Raw genomic sequence first — 18265 nt, forward strand, 5'->3', positions numbered from 1 at the left:
TGGACTCAGTTAGGCAATAACATGCACATCTTAGAATATAAAGGATAACAGACAAGTGACATAGAGACTTTCAAAAATAAGTCTGATGACACTGACAGAATATAATAATCACTTCTACCAAGTCCTACTAATTTTACCTTCTAAATGTCTCTTATATCTGTTCCCTCCTCTCATATGCAGCTCCCTTGGGTCCTCAACATCTCTAGCTTCCTAACTGGTCAGGCCCCCCCTCCAGTGCATTCTAAAGTAAAAATCTCATTATGGTGCTCCTCTCCTAAAATATTTTAATGTTTTTTATTGCCTACAATCATTAATTACCAAATTTTATTTGAGTACTATCATATTCACACACCACGTGTACTATTATTTACTTAACATCTGTCTTTAAATAAATATAAAACTTGTTTACTTTCTATTTTTACTAAGCCATTTCCTCCATAACCTTAGGTTTGATGATATAATTCAGTTTTACCTTTTATGTGACACATCAGAATATATAATTACTAAAACTTAAAATGCTTGTGGAAGTACAACATAATCACCACTGGCAGATATCCTACAGTTTAAAAAACAATGGCCTATGGGAGCACATCCAAATTTCTTTCTTTTTTTAAAAAAAGTATTATTATTATTATTATTATTAAGTAGGCTCCATGCCCAGCATGGAGCCCAAAGCAGGACTTGAACTCACAACCCTGAGATCAAGACCTCAGCTGAGCTTAAGACTCGGATGCTTATCCGACTCAGCCACCCAGGCACCCTGAGCACATCCAAATTTCTTAGCACTGCATTCAGGGTACTTCACAAATGAGCCCTAACCTATTTTTCCATTACAAACCTTCCTTTCCCCAAACAATCTATACCCTAGCCATGCTGAATTCCTAAATATTGAATGGACATGCTTTGCTCTTCTATAGCCACATATCTTTCACAGACTGTTCTTTCTAATCTGGAATGCCTCCTCTCTGCTGCTCTCTGCCTGGAAAACTCATTATCCTTCAAGACCTGTCAGGTCACCTCTTTACAGAAGACTTCTCCCTGACAGTTAGACACTCCTTCCTTTACCCTTCCAATAGCACTTTGTCCCTATCTCTGTTATACTACACATTATCTCAGAATTACGGTCATACACCTCCCCAGACAGACCTAGGGAGAGCTCACATCTCATACTCTGTTGCATCCTGAGCACTGCATGTGAGCAAAGGTCACGAAGGAGACCTAGTGACGACATAGGAGGTCACTTAAAACAAAAGCTTTAATAAAGCCTAAAGTACTGTTCAGGTCCAAATAGCTTACATGTAAGACATGTCTTTTAAAGAGAATTTATCTGATTCAGAAATAGCCATACTGACTATAGTTTTGGCAGACACAATTAGCTACGGCTGCAATAGCAGTTAAGCTAATTCGGTTTTGGCAGTTACTTTACAGCACACACATACTGACATAGAAACTAAAAGTGAATCATTTGGGTTTCTGCCAGGGTGATCAACACAATAATCTTTCCTTACCACAAATGGAAAGTCAAGAACAAAAGTGAACAGTGAGACTAGTAAACCATGGCAGAGAGAGCATGGGCTTTCAAGCCAGCGATCTATACACCCAAACCCCAAATCAACTCCTTACAATCCATATGACTTTGGGTAAATTGTTTCACTTCTCTGCCTTTTAGCTTTCTCTTCTAGAAAACTGGGAAAAATAGTACCTACTTCGTAAAACTCTTAAGATAATGCAACAAAGTGCTTATGATAGTGCCTGAACATTACATGGGCTCAATAAATAGTGATTATTATTGCCCAGTGAAATGACAATTCAGATAACATGACGTATAAGGACAGCAAATATACTTCTTAAGACAATAAATTTACAGCACCAGGCTTTAAAATGACAGCTGTAGGGTGTAGCTAAGAATAGCCACTAATAAAACATGTAGAAGACAAAGTTTTTCTTGGATTTAAATTAAACTCACACCTGGAACATACCACCACACTTCTTTGTGTTCTTCAAGAAATGATCTCAAATCAGGTTCCCCTAGGATGAAAAGAAAAACACACACAAAAATCACCCAATCTTAATTTTTTGTCTTTAGTTTTGCTTGATATAGAATAATATCCAAACTATGTGGATGCTTTAAAGTATCCTGTTATTATGACCCCAGGCTTTCCAACACTATTTCTTTCACAATCTCTCCTTGATGACACCTTTTATTCCAGTCAGGCATACCCATGCCCGCCCTTCACAAAAGTGCTCTCTCTTTAATCTACCCTTCTCAGATACCAGTTCCGATACCAGAAAGCATTTTCTCTCTCCTCTTTGCCCATTTCAAATCCTCTTTACTCCTTTGGAGCTGAAATTTAAAATTTACCTCCTCCACAAAGCCTACCAGGACTGCTCTGGAAGACAGAGGACAATGTCAACTCCCAACTCCATCAGTATTACAAATTTTTTGCACGTTTTTGTAATAATAAAATAATTGATACGGTCTGTTTCGCCGTCTAATTTATTCCGCAGTCAGTATGCCCCCTAAATCATTGTCAGTATCAGTGCTGTAGGAGTCCGTACTGGAATACCCAAAAGCGCTCGGTTTTTAAAAGAGGTCTAACTTGCCTTTGCCTCTTACCAAAGCACTGCACTGAACCTTAACCACATGTTCCCCAAAAGCGAAATTTCTTCTATTACTACTCCCCCACCCCTTCTAGAAACTGACGAGAAACCCTTTCCACTCCAAAGATCTGGTCAGGGAAGAGCCAGGTGGCTGGACGGGCCAATAAAGAGAGGGCGACGATCTTCATCTCACCAGCAAGGAAGCAAAAAGTGAACATTTGGCAAAAAGTCACTCTCTAGGCGTGGCGAGAATTCCCACGCCCCCAGAGGAAACATCGGGGAGTGTGTGCATTGGGAATGGTGTGTGCCCAAATCTGAAATGTAAACTGAGGGAAGAGAGGAAACTCCTCCCAGTAGTAAAAAAGAGTCCAGACGTCGCCTAAGAAGATCCCGGTAGAGAACCCTAACTTCAGATTTCTGAGGTGGCACCGGACGGCAGCGGGGACAGACGATAGCGTTGTAAGGAGAAAAAGAAAGCGGGCGAAGTAGGAAAAGAAGTAGAGAGGGCACGCTCCCGAGGCTCAAAACTCAAGGAAACTGCCGTGGAAAAACTCAAAAACCCACCCCTAACTCCCAGTCCCGACACCCCCTCCCCGGCAGAGGCGGAGTTGGGCGGAGTTAAACGCCGAAGACACCGGCCCGGAAGCACCCTCCTCCCTAGCCCCCCTCGGTCCCACAGTCCCCAGCCATAGCCACTCGGGCTTTCTGCCTCTCTGACCTCCAGCTCCCCGGCTACCGAAGGGCTACTTCTTATACAGCCGTGGAAAATCGGGCCGGCGTGACAGCTTCTGAGAGTACGGCGCCCTCGCGGCGCCTCACGTCAAGCCACGGTCTTCCCAACTCCCCGCCTTGTGCTAGCCGGCTTAGGCCGGACGCTCAGGCCCAGGGCCAGATTCTCACCCACAACACGGCGGCTTCAGCCTCTCCTATTGGTTACTGGTCACCAGGGAAGCCTGAGGCCGAGTCCCTTGTCCTCATGGGAAATGTAGTTTTAGGCCGCTGGAGGCTGTGCTTCCTGGGGGTGTCTAGTGTCGGCATTGGCGGAGAGACTCAAGTGAGGACAAAGGATTATGGGAGATGGAGTTAAGGCCCTTCTTTCTGAATACCCACAATTCCTATCACCAGCTGGATCAACACTGAGTTCAGATGAGGGAGGGTATTGTGGGTGTTGTAGTTTGCAATGTAGTGCCCTACAGACTCTCGCTTCTTGGGGTATGGTGATGTGCTTGTGGGGGTTCAAGATTTATTTTACTATTGGTTAAGCTGTTAGCATTTTGGGGGAAGCACTTTATGTCGTGATTTAAAATTCTCATTGAGTTTGGTTGAACGACTTTTAAAAATGTTATTTTTGCTCTGATAGACTTAGAATAACTGGTCCTTTAAACCTGTCATAGTGTGTTCTGTGTGAACCATCTGCATTAGAATCATTTCAGAGGTTCTGGGGAAAATGTATACCATGTTTCCAGTAGGGTATCACATTTGTCCTTTGAAGTAGTATCATAAGAGACAGAGCAATGTGATCTAAGCCCACCCAACAGAAGCCCACTTACCCCATAAGGAAACCATGTCGTTGTCACGAAGAACAGTTGCCACTTCACTGGTGTAATGCAACAATTTTAGAACAGATAGAGAGTACAACATGAATAATAAGAAATAAATGTATATTTCTTTAAGAAACTATTGTTTTAGGGGGGCTTTGGTGGCTTAGTTGTTAAGCATCTGCCTTCCGCTCAGGTCATGATCCCAGTGTCCTGAGATGGAGACCCACATCCAGCTCCCTGCTCAGCAGGAAGCCTGCTTCTTCCTCTCCCACTCCTCATGCTTGTGTTCCTGCTTTCGCATGAGTCTCTCTCTCTGTCAAATAAATACATAAAATCTTAAAAAAGTAAACTATTGTTTTGGTAAAAGTTGTGCTAAAAGGGGTAGATAAAGAAATAGATGGAGACATCTAGCACTTTCAAGCCATTTAAAAGCTGAGGAAAATGATGGTTTATTAAGGTTGATTTCACTCCTAATTTTTTACTTTTTTTCTTTGTTAGAGATTAATCCTTATAGTTGAATTGATTGTTACAGTTGGGTTATTACAATTTTACTGATCAGGACAACTTTTTGACTCACAAGTGGAATGAATGCAAACAAAGAGGGATTGCATTTTGCCAAGGTAATTGCCTAAAATTATAAAAGAGAAATGAAAAAATAAGAGGACTTAATGGATTGAATAACTTACTCAGCAAACTGCTTTGTGGAAGGCTCTGGGCTAAGCACTATTGCTACAGAATTAGAAACCAGTCCTTGCCTTTAAGTAGCTCACAGTCTATAAGAGGAGATGGAGTATACAATGTGAAAAGGCTCTAAAAAAGGTCTGCATAGGGCTCTGCAAGACAATAGAAGTGGCAAAACTCATTCTACTTTTGGAAGAAGCCATGCTTGAATGGTGAGATTTGAAGAACTGGTAAGGCATCTGGGTGTAGGGAGGTCAACCATATTTTATACTGAGGAATAAGAATGTGAGAAAGTGCAGAGAACACCTCCCCTTACCTCTCCCCACAAAAAAATTAGATCAGGCAGTAATAGGAGGCCATACTGATGAATTCAAAATTTAACCTGAAAGTAGTAGAGAACTATCACAGGATCTTAAGCAAGGAAATGGTATGATCATATGGACTTGGTGACAATTTGGATATGGAAAGTAAGGGAAATGATGGAGTGTCTCGGGACTCTCAAGTTCTGATTTGGAAGACAGAGTATGTGGTCATACCGCTCATTTAGATAGGGAACCCAGAAAGAGTAACAAGTTTTGTGAAGGATAGAAGAAATTAAGTTTTGGACACTTAAAATTTGAGGAGTCTGTGGAACATTTGGGTGGAGATAACCAGTGACTGCAAGGAAGTATAGGTCTGAAGCACAGGAGAGAGGTCTGGGTTGGAACTAAACATTTGAGAGACTTCAGTATATAGATGGTAATTAACTAAGCAAATATGGATTAAATTTCACTTAGTGTTTAGAATAATAATTTTTAGAGGACAAAGATTAAGTTTGGAATCCTAGAAAATAACTATATTCAAGGAGTAGGTAGAGGAAGTCAAGCTTCCTTGCTTTCAAAGGGAGCTTAGAAGAAATGGCCACATAGATGAACCAAGAGGAAATAAAGTATAATTACTAGAATATAACATAGAGAGGTCAAATAAGAGGGAGAAGAGTAGCAAGGAACTACTCGTTTATCCATTCAACAAATATTTTTTTGAGTACCTACAACTTTCCAGGCATAATTCAAGATGTTGGGATTAGAGAAGTGGGGAATAAAACAAGTAACATCCCTTTCCTTTGGAACTTATACTCTAATTGGGGGGGGATATATCAATAAATAAGATTAATAATTAAAATACATATCTGTGACAAGTAGTATTTCTGCAAGGCTTATTAGATTGCGTGTGTGTGTGTGTGTGTGTGTGTGTTACACATAGAAAGGTGAGACTCTTGATTGTGGGTAGAAAGTATGCCTGAAAATATATCCAGGAAAAGAAATACCTGAGTCTAAGAAGATGAATTTGTGAAATAATGGCCCTGGGTATGTTAGTCTGGCAGGATTTATAGATCAATCGGTAGGCCATGGTTAAGGTTTTGTCAAGAGATAATGTAAAGTTCAAGCCATGGTCACAGTTCAGGTTCATAATGTGGAATGCTTTTGGCTTCAGGCTTTGCTTAGGTTAAGGCTTAGTCAGTCTGTTGCTATCTTTACAAGTTGGTATGGATCCCTTGTTAAAGGACCATGTAACCAAATTTAAGGCTCAGCCTGATATCAACATTAGGCCCCAGAAGTATAGCCATGGTTCAATCTGTGTCAAGGATTAGAGTCTGTTTCTGATTGTTATGAAAGCTCACTTGGAAGTTCTCATTATTCCAGTATGGCCTAGATTATACCTCATTGGTAAGTCAGTATACAAGATTTGGGTTCAAATTTTGGCCAATATGAAGATTTAGTCTGTAAGTAGGAAGAGGCTTCATTATAAAACTAATGTCAGAGCTGTCTGGGGGTCAGCCTTAGATGGACTACAATGAGGGATAGGGCTCAGCTCAAGGTTTGACTTTAGTGTTTTGGTCAGTGTTGGAATCACTTGTATTTTTAGGCTTGGAAATCAACAAAGACCAGTGATGGCTCTGCCAGAGGCTGCTGTTCATGATGATCTTGTTGCCTTGGAAAAAGCTAAATAAGAATTTGAATAGGATTTATGATCAGTCTTTTATCAGTTGAAGTGACAATTAGTGTTCACGGTTAAAGTTTTTTCTTGGTCCAGCATTAGACTCAGTCTGTAGTTAGTGTTAAACTTAATATTCAATCTTTTGTCCTTTTAGGTCATTACCTGTGATATGCCCTGGAGTTTTGTCTCAGATCAATGTTAGCATTTCATCCACGGACAATATGAGTGTAGAGATTGTGGCCAGGATTTCAACAATGCATATGAACAGGATTTGGGATGCATATCTGGCCAGAGAAAGCCCAAGCTGTAATTTCTGCTTTAGCCAATGTCAGTGTTCTCTCTTTACTGAAATCCCCTATCAGAAATGATCTGTGGAGCTAACTCATGCAGTGGCCAATGTCATACCTTATTCTGTGGCCAAAACCCAGCTCAGTCAGTGACCTGTGTTAGAGCATTTCATCCACGGACAATATGAGTGTAGAGATTGTGGCCAGGATTTCAACTATGCATATGAACAGGATTTGGGATGCATTTCTGGCCAGAGAAAGCCCAAGGTGTAATTTCTGGTTTTAGCCAAGGTCAGTGTTCTCTCTTCATTGAAATCCCTTATCAGAAATGATCTGTGGAGCTAACTCATGCAGTGGCCAATGTCGTACCATATTCTGTGGCCGGAGCACAACTCAGTCAGTGACCTGTGTTAGCACTTACACTTGGCCTGTGTCAGAGTTGATTCTGCAAATAGTGGTCCTATTTTGACTCTGTGTAGAGTTTCTGTTCACCGAGTGCTGCTGTTAGTGCCATCTGATCAAGCTTTTATTTGTCTATTGACATTTTCACTGATGTAATTCCAGTATTATTCCGTACACAATACACATATTTTTTGCTTATTTAGATACTTGAAGAAGGCTTATAATGATCAGTAGCTGGATTGAGTTTTGGGACAACTTATCAAACATTTTAAAATAGATTGTTTAATAATGATGTTGGTTTGCTGGGGCAATACTGTTGATTGGTTAACCCAATACCTTTAAAATATCCCCTTGCTTTATACTCTTCAAAATACAGACTCTAAATTTAACACTACTTTTTCTTGGGTGCTATTTTTTTTCTATCAATGAGGCACAAAAGGAAATATGGTTTGATTTGTGGAAAATTTTATTTTCCTGGTTAAATCATGGGCAATGGCCCTTCCATTTTTTAAAAGCTTTATTGATGTATAATTGATAAACAAAAATTTCATATATTTAATGTATATATTTCAATTAGCTTGGACATATGTCTGTACCCATCATACCATCACACATCAATTAGCTTAGACAAGTGTCTGTACCCATAATACCATCACACCACCACAATTAAGGCCCTAACATATCCATCACCTTCAGAAATTTCCTTGCTTGTGTGTGTGTGTGTGTGTGTGTGTGTGTGTGTTGTGATAAGAACATTTAACATGAGATCTATCCTCTTGACATATTTTAAAGTACACAATACTGTAATTTTAATTGTAGGCACTATGCTGTGGAGGAAATATATAGAACTTATTCATCTTGCAAAACTGAAACATTATATTCATTCCACCCAGCCTCAGGCAATCACCATTCTACTCTCTGCTTCTTTGAGTTTGACTATTTATTTATTTATTTATTTGACAGAGAGAGAGAGATTGAGAGAGAGAGCGCATAAGCAGGGAGGAGCAGGAGAGGGAGAAACAGACTCCCCATCAAGCAAGGAGAGCCCAATTCAGGGCTTGATCCCAGGACCCTGGGATCTTGACCTGAGCCGAAGGCAGCCGCTTAACCAACTGAGCCACCCAGGGGCCCCAAGTTTGACTATTTTAGAATCCTTATATAGTGGAATCATGCAATATTTGTCCTTCAGTGACTAGTTTTGTTACTTAGCATAGTGTCCTCTACATTCATCTGTGTTGTCATAATGTTAGAATTTCATTCCTTTTTAGAAGCTGAGTAATATTCCATTGTATTTCCATGCCACATTTTCTTTATCCATTCATCTGTTGATGGACGTTTAGGTTGTTTTTATATGTTAGCTGTTGTGAATAATGCTGCAGTGAGCATTGATATGTTAATTTATTTTTGAGATACTGATTGCATTTCCTTTGGATATATACCCAGAAATGAGACTGCTGAATTGTAGGGTAGTTTGATTTGAGGGACCTTCATACTGCTTTCTATAGTAGCTGCACCATTTTACATTTCCACCAACAGTGTACAAGAGTTCCAATTTCTCGGCTATTAGACTCATGAAAAAATGTCCATCATCACTAGCCATCAGGGAGATTTGAATTAAAACCACATTGAGATACCACCATACACCAGTTAGAATGGCCAAAATTAGCCAGATAGGAAACAACATGTGTTGGAGAGGATGTGGAGAAAGGAGAACCCTCTTACACTGTTGGTGGGAATGCAAGTTGGTGCAGCCACTTTGGAGAACAGTGTGGAGATTCCTCAAGAAATTAAAAATAGAGCTTCCCTATGACCCTGCAATATAGTGAAAAGAGGGCCATCTGTACACCAATGTTTATAGGAGCAATGGCCATGGTCTCCAAACTGGAAAGAACCAAGATGCCCTTCAACAGATGAATGGATAAGGAAGATGTGGTCCATATACACTGTGGAGTATTATGCCTCCATCAGAAAGGATGAATACCCAACTTTTGCAACATGGATGGGACTAGAAGAGATTATGCTGAGTGAAATAAGCCAAACAGAGAGAGTCAATTATCATATGGTTTCACTTATTTGTGGAGCATAACAAATAACACGGAGGACATGGGGAGATGGAGAGGAGAAGGGAGTTGGGGGAAATTGGAAGGGGAGGTGAACCATGAGAGACTATGGACTCTGAAAAACAACCTGAGGGTTTTGAAGGGGCGGGGGGTGGGAGGTTGGGGGAGCCAAGTGGTGGGTATTATGGAGGGCACGTATTGCATGGAGCACTGGGTGTGGTACAAAAACAATGAATTCTGTTACGCTGAAAAGAAATTTAAAAAAAAAAAAAAGAGGATATGAAGGATGCAAAATAAACTTCAAGTCTCTCTCTCAAAAAAAAAAAAAGAGTTCCAATTTCTCTGCCCTTGTCAATACTTGTTATGTCTTTCCTCTTTGATAATAGCCATCCTAACAGTTGAAAGGTAACATTTCATTGTGATTTCAATTTGCATTTCCCTGATGATTAGTGACAATGAGCATCTTTTCATTTTTTCCTGTTTTTATTATGTTTTAAGCCAATGTATAGTACAGCATTAGTTTTTGATGTAGTGTTCAATGATTCATTACTTGCATATTATATATGTGTTGGTCATTTATATAAGACCATTTGGAGAACCGTCTGTTCAGGTCCTTATGAATTTTATGATTGTTTTTAAAATTTCTGCTTAAAATGCCATTGGGATTTTGATAGGGATTGCACTGGATCTGTAGATCACTTTGGGTAGTATGGAATTTTGACAATATTAATTCTTCTATCCATGAGCCAGGGATGTTTCTCTATTTATTTGATATGCTTTAATTTCTTTCATCAGTGCTTTTATAGTTTCCAGTGGATTAGTCTTTCACTTCCTGAATTAAGTTTATTTGTATGTATTTTATTATTTTTTAAAAGGTTTTATTTATTTATTTGACATACAGAGAGAGACACAGTGAGAGGGAACACAAGCAGGGGGAGTGGAAGAGGGAGAAACAGGCTTCCCACTGAGCAGGGAGCCTGGTGCAGGGCTCAATCCCAGGGCCCTGGGATCATGACCTGAGCTGAAGACAGATGCTTAATGATTGAGCCACCTGGGTGCCCCTGTATTTTATTATTTTGATGCTTTTACAAATGGGATATTTCCCAATTTTTTTCAGATATTTCATTGTTAATATATAGAGATGCATCTGATTTTTGTATCCTATTAAGCTTTTACCAGAGTTTAGGGGTTACCAATGGCCAGATTAAGGCTTACTATGAGGAAGGTTTTAAGGGCTGAGTTTAAACACGTTTCTCATATAGGTTGTTGATGTTATGTGTCAGTCTACATATAGGCAACACATAGGATCCAGCTTGTGTTCAGGTTTAGAGGCTCAGGCTGTTGCCAGGGTTTGAGTTCAGAGTGTTCATGTCCTGTTGTCACTTTGGGGAATTTAGAATCTGGCTAGCGTAGCAGGCATTCTGGTATCAGTAGTAGAGTTCAATCTGTGCTAATTTTTAGTGCCTCTACTGTGCCCAGTGTCATGGATATATCTCTCCCAATTTAGGATTAGGTTTGTGGCCAGGCTGATTGCTCAACCTCAAGCTAGTGCTAGGACACATTCTGTGGCCTCTAATATAGTGAACTTTGTTTATGGGTTTAAGGCCCAGTCTGTGACAAAGGTTAGTACTCAGTCTCAGCCTGTTATTAGGCCTAATAATACAAGGAGGGTTTTGATTCGATCTTGCAAGTGTGATGAATTATTCTTTAGCCAGGAATAGGCTTCAGACTTTAGGTCTCAGATTTGTGGACAGGATTTACATTCTTCATCCCTGAGTGGTACTCAAGTAGCCAGGAATAGGGCTCAGATCTTGGCCTTGGTGAGTTGGATCTGTGCTTAGGGTTAAAGTTCAATATCTTGCTAGGTGTCACACAAAGAATCTGAAAAGCATTTGTTTCATTTTGTCCTTAATTCATGTTCGAGGCCTGGGTTCAGTCCTAGCCCAGGGTTAGCATGCTGTTCAGTTTCTGGTATTGGGAATCTGTCTGTGGCTAGAGTTAAGGTTAAAGCTGCAGTTGGATTCAGTCTGGGGCTAGCATTTAGCTAGAGATAGGATCTAGTCTATGTCAAAGATTCAGGCTCAGTCATTAACATTTTGGGGAGGATCAGTTCTATTTTCAGAGTGAAAACTCAGGTTGGAGGGTAGACTTAAGGGCTCAGTCTGTGTTGAGAGTTAAGAATTCAGTCTATGGCCAGAAACTCAGTTTAAGAAGTTAGAAGCTATAAGATACAGGGCCAAATCTATGGCCAGTGATAAGGCTCAGTCTGTATCAGGTTCAGTGGATTATTCTGTGGTCTGATTTATGGACCCAGTTTCCGGCCAGGTTCATAATTTGAGCTTTGAACAGAGCTAAGTCTCTGGCTCTGTCTATGTTCAGGGTTTTGTGGGCAGGTTTAGGGCATATGATGTGTTCAGAATATATCCTCAAGTTTTGTAGATGATTTGGTTTCACTTCTTGGCCAGGATTAAGGCACAGTCTTTGGCCAAGTTTAGAGTTCAGTCTCTGTACATGTTTTTGTCTCTGTGTGAATCCAGGTTTAGTAGTCATTCTCTTGCCAGTGTTGGGGTCATTTTCTAATTAGTGCTAAGTCTGTGGAAATTGTAGCTGGGTTGGTTTCCAAGATCAAATCTCAGGCTGTGACTGAGTAAGAGCCTCAGTCTTTGGTCAGAGTTAGAGCTCTGTCCATATCAATGCTGAGTACTCATTTTGTGGTCAGTGTAAGATATTAAGTATATCCCAGAGTTAGGTCACAGTCTGTAGATCAGGCTTGACACTCAGCCTGTAACAGGCCATGTCTGAGGGCAGGTTGGATCTCTGTATCACAAGAAAGCTTATTAGCTGCCATAGTTACAGTTCAATAGGAGATCAAAGCTGGAGACTCAGTCAGATACCAGTCATAGGTATTTACTCTTGAAGCAGGCATAGACAGTATGTGACTAGACCCAAAGATTCCACTGAATCAGGGTTAAGGCCTTGGCGTGTTAAGTCCAGAAAGGGACTCAGTTTATGGATAGAGTTAAGGTCTCCCTTTGGGGCTAGGGCTAAAGGCTTGGTGTGAAATTAGGGTTAAGACTTCAAGTCCAAAGTGAGGTACTCAGGCTACATATTGGGTTAGGTTTTCCATTGGTGCCCAGGGTTAAACAAAAGAACTGCATTCGAGGTTGGCAGCTTGGTCTCTGAGCAGACTTAAGAGACCAGCTGCTTGGGATGTTGAATGATAGTAGTTTATTAATTATATGTGAATAGAGTTGTCATGAAAAAGTTAAAAGCAAAGAAGATTCCTACAAATGAAATAGGCACAATACAGGGAAGGAACCAGGGCAAGAGTCTGACTACTGAATTAAGACCAGTATTGTCCTTGATATCTCAGAATTTTAGGTGAGGAGGGGCAGGGCCAACACAGGAGACTGAGGGGAAAGGAAAAAACTGGCAAATAGGGAGCCCCCCAAGAAAGTGAATACACGCTTCTTAAAGGAGAGAAGCTTTTTACAAGTTGTCTGGGTTGAAGTGGTATAGGATGGAAAACTTTACAAAGGATGGGATCTCCCATTTGCTGAGCTCTTTTGTCATATTCTGTGTACATTCAATAAATATTTGTAGAATGTATGTACATAGGTTTGGTTTTCTTGTATTCTCCCACTGGGCCTTCATGACAGTCCTTTGTGATAAGTCTTCTTATCCCCAATACACAGACGAGGAAAACCAGTCATGCTAATTTAAAAACCTCAAAAGGGTCACAGGGCTAGTAAAAGCAGAGACACATTTGAATCCAGTTTTATCTTATTTCAATCTCCTATTCTGTTTTCATGCCACCCCTTTGTAGTAAGCTTGTGAGGTTTACATCTCACCTTTGCCCCTTAACTTTATAAACTTTGTCTCATTTGATTCTCATAACTCCGTAAAATGGTTCTCCTTCTTATCCCCTTTTTATAGTTGAGGAAACATGTTCAGAGAGGTTAGGTGATTTTTCTTAAAGTCACGCAGCTAATAAGGGGCAGAGCTGAGATTAGAACCTAAATATGTCTGACCCTCAGTGGAAGTTTTATTCCCTGGTTTATCTTGCTGTCTCAAAATACCTTAGCTTCCAGGAATGACTTTCGATGGACCTTTTGGACTCTGGTGCAGGCTGATGTAGGGATGGACTTCGTGGTAGGAACATGTTTGTCTTCTGCTAGGTCATTTACTACGGTGATTTGAACCTATGAGGGACTGAAAGTACCCACAAGGGTGTATACAACAAACTCCATGAGGTTACATGTAGTTGTAGGGCACCCCCTCCATCAGAATCCCTCCCTGAGTACAAAATGAAAATTACTAATGGTGGGTTGTATGTATGAAGGGTAAGGGGATAGAAAAAAAGGTAGATGATCACTGACATGGGCCTCCATATTTTTTTCTCTGTCCAAGGACCAGCCTTGCAAATAGTATTTCTAAGAGAACTTGAAGCCAACTTTCCATAATTTCCACAGCCTGTTCTTGACTTGGTTTATCTGCATTGTATCAGGCATCCACATCTTCCCCTAAGAAGTTTTTATGCTAAGGTCAAAAGGGATTGATTATTATTCTGCCTTCCATATGGCAGGGTAAACTCCTACAGGACCTATGGAACATGATCAAGTAGACCAACATAAGGGAGTCCTATAAGGAGAAAAAAGAGAAAAGGTGGCAGAAAGTATATTTGAGGAAATAATGGCCAGAATTGCCTCTCATTTAATGAAATACACAAGTTCATGCATCCGAGAACTCAATAAACTCAAAAAAGAATAAAATCAGAGGTCTGTTTCTTTCAGCTTTATTGAGGTGTACTTGATAAATAAAATTGTAGATATTTAAAGTATATGATGTGTTGGTTTGATATACATACACATTGCAAGAGATTCCCTTCCCCCCATTGAGTTACTTAACACATTTACTACTTAACATGTTTATATTTCTTTTCTTTTCTTTTTTTTTCTTGGTGAGAACATTTAAGGAAGGCAGAAGACCACTCTGATGTAAAATATTATGTGTTGATGGGTATGCTTTTATTTATGTGTATGCATGGATATGCATTTACATGCATGATTCTGTGTCAGCTAGCACGCCCATGTTAAGTATGGTGCATGGGCTCTCAAACTTCAGTCTAAATGTCCACTACCTGGAGTAAACCTCCAATATTGCTGGAACCTATCCTCAGAGATTCTGATTCAGCTCAGATGGAGCGGGTGTGTAGCTATTTGTTACGTGCATCTGAAATGATTTTAATGTAGGTGGTTGATGCAGAACACATTCTGAGAACAGGCAGAATCATGCATGTAAATGCATATCCATGCATACACATAAATACAGGGGGCACCCGTCCCACTGTATTCCAGGAGTTGCTCACCAGAGGGAGCTAGTCACAGAGTCCACAGTGATAATGGCAAGGATCATGGTGCCCCTTGCACCAACCCCCACCCCAGAATTGTGCAGTGCAGTTGCCCTTAGTGCATGCTAGTAAATTGTGAAGAGGTGGGGCGTGGACCAGTTCCTAGGGGGCTACGGTTATTGGGAATTTTTGTTGAAACTTATAACCTCACTCCCTGAGAAGGATTTATAGAAAGCTAAAAAGGTGGAAGGGGATATAGAAGGCATGAGAGGCAGTAAGGGTAGATTTAGGGCAATGGGCCCTGTGACACAGGAAAACTGGAGGTGAGATGTTGCCCTTCTATCCCTTTTCCAAGATCATAAAGAGAGACGTTTATTCAAGACTCTGGACACCTTGCCTGTACCCTTGCCTTTTGAGGTCCCGGTCACTTTGCTGGTGGTCCTATGACAGAAGAAGACTTTCATTTAGAGAACATTTATTTGGTAGCTTCTTTATGCCTATCTCAGACCGATTAAGTGCCTCAGTTTGGGTGACACTTCCAGGATTATAAGTAACATCTGTGCCCATCCTCTCGCTTCATCCTGACCATGCTCTGTAAAGAAGATAAATCAGGGATGATTAACCCTGTATTATAAAGGCAGAAACAAGTCTAAGGAGCATGGTGACTCAACCTAGGACATGCAGCTAGTAAGTGATATCTGCTCACAACCCAAGGTTTCTGACTTTACGACAAGTTCTAGTTCTATGATATCATTGGCCTTCCACCGTATAAGATGTTATATAGAGAGAAATACTAATAAGTAGAAATCATGGTCCTTGCCCTCAAGGAGCCTAGAGTCTTTGGGAAGAGATGAACAGGCTGGCATTGTGACTTTAAGCAACTGTTCTGCCACCTCTTGGTTGAAGCAGTTTCTGTTAAGATTAGTGGCTTTTACTGTATGACTTTAAACACTGCACATTTCCCAACCTCCTAGAAATAAACAGTCGAGTCACAGAAAGCAGTTCATGATGACGTGGTGTGGTAGGGTAAGGAAAGAATCACGCAGGCCAGCATGGGAAGCTGCTGCAGAGTCCAGTTGCTAGAGTTCCTAACCAGAAGAAATGGGGGAAATGGGATCAGGGAGAAGGTTCCAGGTCTCTTGTTGGTGTTAACAATTCCTCACTCTGACATCTACCCATGGGCTGGTCCCACCAGTAGGCCATATTTTGGCTTTTTGAGACACCTCTCTGCTTATTCATCCCCAGCCCTCTTGTTGCCCATTGATTTTAGCTAAAAGTGGTGGTTCATCCACAAGGACATTTTAGAGGAGGCTGTTGTAGATCCTGTGGTGCATCAGAAACAGTTCAGGGTGAGTAGGAATCTGAAGTCCCTGAAGGAACTGAGAACGAGGAAAAGGTCAGCCTCCTAAAGCAACCTCTCTGGAGGGTTTCAGTGTGACCAAGGACTGGTAATAATAAGATAATCATAGTATTACAATTCTATAAATTAAAATAGCACTTTCTGGGGCCCCTGGGTGGCTCAGCCAGTTACACATCCAACTCTTGATTGCAGCTCAGGTCATGATCTCAGGGTCCTGGGATCGAGCTCCACTGGGGCTCTGTGCTCAGCAGGGAGTCTGCTTGAGATCCTCTCTCTCCTTCTTCCCCTGCCCCCACTCTTTCTCTCAAATAAATAAATAAATAAATAAATAAATCTTAACAAATAAAATTAAAATAGCACTTCTTACATGCTAGGTATTGTTACAACTGCTTTACAAGGAGTAACTCTTATTATTTATAAGAACCTTATATATAACCATTATGGTCACCATTTTACAGCTGTAGAAACTGAAGCATTTTAAATACTCTCTAACCACCTCTTTTTCTCAGGGCTATTTTCTTGATTCTCTCCCTCTACCCTGGACCCCACTAATGAACTGTCTTATCTTTGGGTCACATTTTTAAAAAGATTTTATTTATTTATTTGACAGAGAGAGAGAGAGAGAGCAAAAGCAGGGAGAGCAGTAGTGGGAGAGGGAGAAGCAGGCTCCCTGCTGAGCAAGGAGCCCAACGCAGGACTCCGTCCCAGGACCCTGGGATCATGACCTGAGCCGAAGGTAGTTGCTTAACTGACTGAGCCCTCCAGGCACCCTTTTGGATAACATTTTATTCCAATAATATTCTAGTGTATAAGAGAAAATGCTCAAACTGTAGAATTCTGAGGATTCCCAAGCCAAGGTGACTTGAAAATCTAACCAACCATAGCTATCTATCTTCCCTTCTGCTACTCCCCATCTCATTGACCTGTCCTCAGCAGGACATTTTCCAGGAAGTACCAGTGAGCGAATTTGGGGAAACAGGGAGAAGTTAGAAGTGTGGGTGGAGCAGCTGTCTCCTGGCAGAGGGGATTAAGAGGATTCAGAGAACCTTTGGAAAGGATTTCAGAGGCATACTTTGTCTTAAAGGCCTTCTGGTCCAAAAGCTGGAAAGGAAGGGTTAGGGAAGGATGAAAGAAAAGTATGGGCAGGGCTATAGCCTGACTTATGGGCTATATCAGTCCATGAAGTCTGGTTTGGGGCAGACTTCAAACAGATAAGAAACAAAACCTCTTCTCGCATAATAACTTCTTGTTTCGTTCTCCAGGAAACGTCTCAGAATTCATAAGCGTCTTCAAAGTTTCTGCTCAGCTCTTTGGCTCCTCGCATTCTCTGGTGCCACCTTGTGGAGAAAAGAAAACAAGTAATGACTAGGCTATAGGAAATAGAGCGATTATGTTTGAGGGGAAAGAAAGAGGAGGTGAGGCTGGACTCCGGAGAAGTGCTGTGGTGGGCAAGGGGGGTCTAGGGCACCCTTAGGGCAACTGGGTGCCTGGCCAGGCTGGTGGAACATGAGAAGAGAGTCGAGGAGTGTAGATCAATAGAGATGGTATGTGTAAAGCCCCTGGCCTACAGACTCGAACGCACCAAAACGTACTGCTGAGTGCTTATCACATGCCAGGACTGAGCTAAAAATTTTACATGTATTTTTAAAACTTAATCTTACAGCCATTTTTTGAAGCAGATAAGTAAAGTGAGGTTCAGAAAGGTTAAGCAACTCACAGAGTTAGCTAGTTAGTAGCAGAAATGGTGTTCGGGTTTTTAATCATGGTGTTATAAATTGTAGCAAATTCCAATGGTAATTATATGGTGTGGAACTAGAAAAAACAAGGAAGAGCATTAAATACCTTGAGTTTAGGTCAGGCAGGCTCTGGAGCCAGTGGAGGGAAGGGAATCAGTGGCACCATACACCCCTCCACCTCTATCATGTCCACCTTCAAATATGGGCTTCCAGGGGCGCCTGGGTGGCTCAGTGGGTTAAAGCCTCTGCTTTTGGCTCAGGTCATGATCC

At 41.1% G+C, this 18265-nt stretch overlaps 1 protein-coding gene across 9 annotated transcripts in view; it reads right to left on the reverse strand.

Annotated features, from left to right (window-relative positions):
* The window catches only part of ENOX2 (ecto-NOX disulfide-thiol exchanger 2), a 273312-nt gene extending 269794 nt beyond the window's left edge, over positions 1-3518 (reverse strand). For 4 of the 9 annotated variants that reach the window (XM_059156513.1, XM_059156519.1, XM_059156515.1 and 1 more), the window contains exons 1-2: positions 3320-3517; positions 1969-2028 (exon numbers count right to left, since the gene is read on the reverse strand). The gene's annotated coding sequence lies outside the window, so the exon portion shown is untranslated. Of the gene's footprint in view, positions 1-1966; positions 2029-3319 lie in introns of all 9 variants that reach the window. The other 5 variants (XM_059156517.1, XM_059156512.1, XM_059156518.1 and 2 more) reach the window with 4 other exon arrangements.
* Positions 3519-18265: the final 14747 nt, after the last annotated feature.

Source organism: Mustela lutreola, chromosome X (assembly GCF_030435805.1).
Source record: "Mustela lutreola isolate mMusLut2 chromosome X, mMusLut2.pri, whole genome shotgun sequence".
Taxonomy (NCBI): domain Eukaryota; kingdom Metazoa; phylum Chordata; class Mammalia; order Carnivora; family Mustelidae; genus Mustela; species Mustela lutreola.